Source organism: Galeopterus variegatus, unplaced genomic scaffold, assembly GCF_000696425.1.
Source record: "Galeopterus variegatus unplaced genomic scaffold, G_variegatus-3.0.2 Scaffold1636, whole genome shotgun sequence".
In the NCBI taxonomy this organism is placed as follows: Eukaryota; Metazoa; Chordata; class Mammalia; order Dermoptera; family Cynocephalidae; genus Galeopterus; species Galeopterus variegatus.
Window position 1 is genome coordinate 203,319 of NW_007727747.1, and position 7,745 is coordinate 211,063.

Here is a 7,745-nt window from a genome sequence, read left to right on the forward strand (position 1 = left end):
TGGTTCCAAATCTTGGCTATTGTAAATAGAGCTGCAATAAACATGGGAGTGCAGGTATCCTGTTGACATGATGATTCCCATTATTTTGGGTATATATCCAGCAGTGGGATTGCTGGATCATACGGCAGTTCTATCTGTAGTTGTTTGAGGAACTGCCATACTGTTTTCCACGTGGCTGCATTAAATTACAGTCCCAACTAGTGTGTAGGACAGTTCTGCTGTTTCTGTGTCCTGGCCAGCATTTGTCATTCTCTGTCTTTTTGATACTGGCTAGTCTAACTGGTGTGAGATTATATCTCAGTATGGTTTTGATTTGCATTTCCCTAATGCTTAGATTATATTGAGCATTTTTTCATGTGTCTGTTGGCCATTTGTATATCTTCCTTTGAGAAATGCTTATTTAGTTTCTTTGCCCATTTTTTAATTGTGTTACTTGTTTTTTTACTGTTATGTTGTTTGAGTTCCTTGTGTATTCTGAATATCGATCCCTGGTTTGATGCATAGTTTGCACATATTTTCTCCCATTCTGTAAGTTGTCCTTTTGCTCTGTTAACTGTTTCTTATTCTGTGCAGAAGTTTTTCAGTTTGACATCATCCCATTTATTTTTCCTTTTGTTGCCTGTGTTTTGGGAGTCTTGTTCATAAAGTCTCTGCCTAGCCCTACTTCCTGGAGTGTTTCCCATGTTTTCTTTTAGGAGTTTTATGGTGTTGGGTCATATATATGTCTTTAATCCATTTGAGTTGATTTTGTTATGTGATAAGAGGTACAAATCTAGTGTCATTCTTCTATGTCTGGATGTCCAGTTTTCCCAGCACTACTTCCTGAACAGGCAGTCCTTTCCCCAATTTATGCTCCTGTGCGCTTGTAAAAGATCAGCTAGCTGTAAGTTTGTGGGTTGATTTCTGGGCACTCTATTCTCTTCCAGGGTACAAGTGTCTGTTTTTATGCCAGTACCATGCTGCTTTGTTTACGATAGACTTGTAATATAATTTGAAGTCAGGTGTTCTTATGCCTTTGGCTTTATTTATTTATTTATTTGCTCAGGATAGCTTTGGCTATTTGGGTGCTTTTCTTGCTTCATATGAATGGTAGGATTTTTTTATATTCCTATTTTTTGTAAAGAATGTCATTAGTATTTTGATGGGAATTGCATTGAATGTGTGGATTGCTTTGGGTAGTATGGACATTTTCACAATGTTAATTCTTCCAATCCAAGAAGATAAAATTTCTTTCCATCTTTTTGTGTCCTCATTAATTTCTTTCAGTAGTGATCTTTAGTTATCATTATAGAGATCTTTCATCTGCTTGGTTAGATTGATTCCTAGGTATTTTATTTTTTTGGTGAATATTGTAAATGGGCTTGCTTTCTTGATTTCTTTTTCTGCTACTACATTATCGGGGGATAAAAATGCTACTGATTTTTTGCGTGTTGATTGCGTATCCTGCAACTTTGCTGAAATTATTTATCAGCTCTGTGTGTGCTTTGGTAGTCTTAAGGTTTTTCCATATATAGGATCATGTCATGTACAAACAGTGACAGTTGGACTTTATCTTTTCCAGTCTGGATGCCCTTTATTTCTTTCTTTTGCCTGATTGTTCTGGCTAGTACTTCCAATACTATGTTAAAAAGGAATGGTGAGAGTGGGCATCCTTGTCTTCTTCCTGTACTCAAAGGAAAAGCTTTCAGCTTTTCCCCATTCAGAATGATATTGGCAGTGGATTCGTTAAATATGGCTTTTATTGTGTTGAACTATTTTACTTCTATACCTAATTATCTTAGAGTCTTTATCATGAAGAAGTATTGAATTTTGTCATCTGCTTTTTCTGAATCTATTAATAATAATATGGTTTCTTCCTTGATTTTATTGATATGGTGTATCACATTTATTAACTTGCATATGTTGAACCATCCTGGCATCCCTGGGATGAACCCCAATTGATTGTGATGTATACTTTTTCTGGATGTGTTGCTGTATTCTGATTGCTATGATTTTGTTGAAGATTTTTGCATCTATGTTCATCAGAGATATTGGCCTGTAGTTCTTTTTTTATTGTATCTTTGCCTGTTTTTTGTATCAGGGTGATGCTGGCCTTATAGAACGAGTTTGGGAGAATGGCCTCTGTTTCAATTTTTTTGAAGTTTGAAGAGAATTGGTATCAATTCCTCTTTAACAGTCTTCTTGAATTCAGCTGTAAAGCCATCTGGTCCTGGGCTTTTCGTTATTGGGAGACTGTTGATTACTGCTTCCATCTTGTTGCTTGTTATTGGTCTCTTCAGGTTTTCTATTTCTTCTTGGTTCATTCTTAGTAGTCTGTCTGTGTCCAGAAATTTATCTATTTCCTCCAGATTTTCAAATTTGTTGGGGTTCAGATGCTTTCAATAGCCTCTAATGATTCTTTGTATTTCTATAGTATTAGTTGTAATGCTTCCTTTTTCATTTCTGATTTTTGTTATTTGGGCTTCTCTATTCTTTTTTTGGTTAGTCTAGCTAATACCTTGTCTATTTTGCTCATCTTCTTGAAAAACAACTTATCTCATTGATCTTTTCTTTCATTTTTTGGGGGGTGGGTCTCTTTCACTTAATTCTCTGATCTTAATTATTTCTTTCCATCTACTAATTTTGTGATTGGGTTGTTCTTATTTTCTAGTTCTTGGAGATGTAGCATTTGGTTGTTTGAGAACTTTCTTTTCTTTTGATTTAATCATTTATTGCAATAAACTTCCCTCTTAGTAATGCTTTTGCAGTATTCCACAAGTTTTGATATGGTGTGTCTGTATTTTCATTAGCTTCAATACATTTTTTGATTTCCTGTTCAATTTCTTCTTAGACACATGGGTCATTCAGGAGCATGTTGTTTAATTTCCATGTATTAGTATAGTTTACTGAGTTTCACTTGTTATTGATTTCTAGCTTTAATCTGTTGTGGTCTGAATAGATACTTGAAATTATTTCAGTTTTAAAATTTGTTCAGACTTGATTTGTGATCTAACATGTCTTCTATCTTGGATAATATTCCATATGCCATAGAGAAAAATGTATATCTGTAGTTGTTAAATGGAATGTTCTGTAGATGTCTGCCAGGACCAATTGGCCTAAAGTGTAATTTAAATCCTATGTTTTTCTATTGATTTGTTGCCTAGATGATCTGCCCAGTGCTGAGAGAGGGGTGTTCTGGTCCCTCACTATTATTATATTGGGGTCTTTCTCTTTCTTTAGGTGTAGTAGCATTTGCTTTATACAACTGGGTGCTCCAGTGTTGGGTGTATATACATTTATGATTGTTATCTTTTTGCTGGATAGATCTTTATCATTATATAGTGGCCTTCTTTTTCTCTTTTCATGGTTTTAGTTTATAGTCTATTTTAGCCAATATAAGAATAGCTACTCCTACTTGTCTTGGGTTTCCATCTGCGTGGTATATATTCCCAAACCTTCACTATTAGTCTGTGTGTGTCTTTACAGGTGAGGTGAGTGTCTTGAAGACAAAATATAGTTGAGTCTAGCTTTTTAATCCAGTCAGTCAGTCTGTGTCTTTTGAGTGGGGAGATTAATCCATTTACATTTAGGGTTGTTATTGAAAGGTTGTCTTACTCCTGGAATTTTATTGATTTTTGATTGGATGTTTTAAAATCTTTTGTTCCTTTACTCCCCTTATATTGTTTGTCTTTGATATCTGTTGGTTTTTGATGTGGTAAGACTTAGTTTCTTTCTCTTTCTTATTTGCATTTTTGTTCTACCAGTTCACTTTGTTCTTTCTTGTGTATTCATGATAGTGATTATCATTTTTAGGATTCCAGATGCAGGATTCCCTTGAGGATTTCTTGACAGTCCTGTGGAGGTAAACTCCAGTAGTTTTTGTAGTTCTGAAAAATACACTATTTCTCCCTCACTGCTGAAGGACAGTCTTGCTGGGCATAGTATTCTTGGTTGACAGGTTTTTTTGTTTGTTTGTTTTTTCTTTTAGTATTCTTAATATATCATCCTATTTTCTTCCTGGCCTGTCTCAAAAGAGTTTGAGACTCTTCTCAAACTCTTCTGTTAGTCTGATAGGGTCTCCCTTATAGGTGACTTGATGTTTTTCTCTTGCTGCTTTTTGGATTATCTCATTGTCCTTGAGCATTGACAGTGCTACTACAATGTGTCTCAGAAAGGATATTTTGGATTAAATCTGTTTTGGTATCTTTGAGTCTCCTGGATTTGAAGGTCTGTGTCTCTCCTTATATCTGGTAAATTTTCTGTTATTATTTTGTGGAATAGGGTTTCTATACCTTTTCATTTCTCTTACCCTTCTTCAACACCCATGATTCAAATATTTGTGCACTTAAAGTTGTCTGCTAGATCTCTTAGGTTTTCTTCATTATTTAAAAATTATTTTTTCCTTCTTTTTGTCTGCATGAGTTATTTTGAGAAGACTATCTTTGACATTGGAAATTCTTCTGTGTGTTCTAGCCTTCTTTTTAAGCTGTTGGTTGTGTTTTTTGTTTCACTGAATGAATCTTTGACTTTTTTCCTTCTTTTTGTCTGCATGAGTTATTTTGAAAAGACTATCTTTGACATTGGAAATTCTTCTGCGTGTTCTAGCCTTCTTTTTAAGCTGTTGGTTGTGTTTTTTGTTTCACTGAATGAATCTTTGAGTTCCATGAGTTCTGTTACATTCTTTTTTTAAGGCATTAATCTCTTTGAAATTTCCTCCTTCATATATTGGAGTTTTTTCTTATTTCATTATGCTGTTTAGCTGAGTCTTCTCATATCTCATTGAGTTTCCTTAAGACTGTTGCTCAGAATTCCTTTTCAGTCATTTCAAGGATTTCTGGCTTTATAGGGTCTGGTATTTGGATTACTGTGTTCTTTCAGTGGTGTCATATTTTCTTGGATTTTCATATTTCTAGTATCTCTATGTTGATGTCTGGTCAGCTGGAGGAACAGTTGCTTGTTCTATTACTCTGGAGTGGGCCTTGATGAAAGAGAGTTCCTCTTCTTTTTCTAGTCTCTGTTGGCGATTCTCCTTGTGTCAGTGCAGTCAAGTGGCTTGTGGGCTGCCTGCATGGTGACTGTGGCTGCTACTGTGGCTGTGGTGGGCCAGCTGTATGGAAGTGATGTTTTTGGCATGTTCCTGGCCTTCTGCCAGGTGGTGGGGGGTTGTGTATGGCTCCTTTCTATGACCCTGTGAATACTCCTGCTTTCTGCCTGTCCTCTGCCCATTTTTAAAGCAGCTTATTTTTTATTTCTGGTGTTGAGTTGTAATAGTTTTTTATCTATTCTGAGTATTAATTCCTTTACACATATATGATTTACAATTATTTTCCATCAGTTACCTTTCACTATCTTGATTGTTTCTTTTGCCGCACTAAAGTTGTAAAGTTTGATGTAGTACCACTGATCTATTTTTGCTTTTGTTGTCATATCCAAGAAAGCATAACCAAATTGAATTTCATGAAGATTTCCGTCTATGTTTTCTACTAGCAACTTTGTAGTTTGGGGTCTTACATGTAGTTCTTTAATCCATTTTGAATTAATTTTTGTATGTGGTGTAAGGTAAGGGTCCAACATCATTCTTTTGCTTGCGCATATTCAGCTTTCCCAACACCTTTTGCTGAAGAGACTATCTTTTCCCCATTGTATATTATTGATACCTTTGTTGAACTTCATTTGACCACATAGATGAATATTTATTTCTTGGCTCTATTCCACTCAATTGCTCTATATGTTTATTTTTATGTCAATATCATAGTGGTTTTGTTCCTCTAGCTTTGTAATATGTTTTGAAATCACAAAGCATGAGGAATTTGAAAGGGAATAAGGTTTTTTATTTTTTTTTTAGAGATTGTTTTGCCTATTTGGGATCCTTTGAGATATCATATGAACTATAGGATGGTCTTTTCAATTTCTGGGGGAAAAAAAGCCAATGGAATTTTAGTAAGAATTGCACGAAATCTGTAGATTACATTGGGTACACAGAAAATTTAACAATATTAAATCTTCCAGTACAGAAACATGGAATTTCTTTCTATTTATGTGTGTCTTTTATTTTTTTCAGCATGTTTTGCAGTTCTCAGGGTATAATACTTTTGCCTCATTGAATAAGTTTATCCTAAGTATTTTATTCTTTTGGATGCCATTGTAAATGTGATTGCTTCCTTAATTTCCTTTTTAGATTTTTTTCATTGTTAATGTAGAGAAATGCAACTAATTTTTGTGTCAATTTTGTATCCTATGACTTTGCTGAATTCATTTATTAGATTATAACCATGAGAGAGAGTGCGTGTGTGTGTGTGTGTGTGTGTATGAGTGTAATCTTTATGGTTTTCTACATAAGATCATAGCACCAATGAACAGAGATAAATTTACTTCTTTCTGATTTAGATGTCTTTTATTTTTTTTTCTTGCATAATTGCTCTGGTCTTCCAGCAGTATGTTAAATAGAAGTGTTGAGAGATGGCATTCATGCATTATTCTTGGATCTTAAAAGGAAAAGCTTACAATTTTCGACCATTGAGTGTGATGATAACTGTGCACTTTTCATATATGGCCTTTTTATGTTAAGGTAATTTCCTTCTATTCCTAGTTTGTTTAGTATTTTTGTCACTAAAGGATTGAATTTTGTCAAATGCTTTTCCAGCATCAACTGAAATGACTATGTGGTTTTTTGTGCATTCTGTTAGTGTGGTATATTACTCTGATTGATTTTCATATGTTGNTTTTCGACCATTGAGTGTGATGATAACTGTGCACTTTTCATATATGGCCTTTTTATGTTAATTTCCTTCTATTCCTAGTTTGTTTAGTATTTTTGTCACTAAAGGATTGAATTTTGTCAAATGCTTTTCCAGCATCAATTGAAATGACGATGTGGTTTTTTGTGCATTCTGTTAGTGTGGTATATTACTCTGATTGATTTTCATATGTTGAACCATCCTTGCTTCTAGGAAGTAATCCCATTTGCTCATGTTATATAATTCTTTTAATGTGTGTTGAATTCAGTGTGCTAGTATTTTGTTAAGGATTTTTGCATCAACATTCATCAGGGATATTGGTTTGTAGTTTTCATTCCTTGTAGTATATTTGCCTGATTTGGGTATCAGGGTAATCCTGGCTTTGTAAAATGAGTTTGAACGTGTTTCCTCCTCAAATTTTTATAAGAGTTTGAGAAGGATTGGTGTAATCCCTCTTTAAACAGTTGGTAGAGTTCTTCAGTAAAACCATCTGGTTCTGATCTTTCTTTGTTAGGAGGTTTTTGATTACTGATTCAATATCTTTAGCAGTTACTGGTCTGCTCAGATTTTTTATTTCTTTATGATTTACTGTTGGTAGATTTGTATGTTTCTAGCAACGTATCCATTTCTTTAGGTTATCTGATTTGTTGGCATATAACTGTTCATAATAGTCTCTTATGATTCTTTTTATATCTGTGGCATAAGTTGCAGTATTTCCCCTTCATTTCTGATTTTTGTTATTTGAGTCTTCTTTTGTTTTTCTTAGTGTGGCTAAGGATTTGCCACTTTTGTCAACCTTTTCATAAACAAACTTATTTTCATTGATATTTTCTATTGTTTTTCTATTTTCTATATCACTTCTTTTTTGCTCTAATCTTTATTTCCATACTTCTGCTAACTTTGGGTTTAGTTTTTTCTTCTTTTTGTTGTTTCTTGAGGTATAAAGGTAAGTTTTCGACTTGAGATCTTTCTTCTTTTTAAATGTAGGCATTTTCCAATCTAAATTTCCCTCTTAGAACTGTTTTTGCT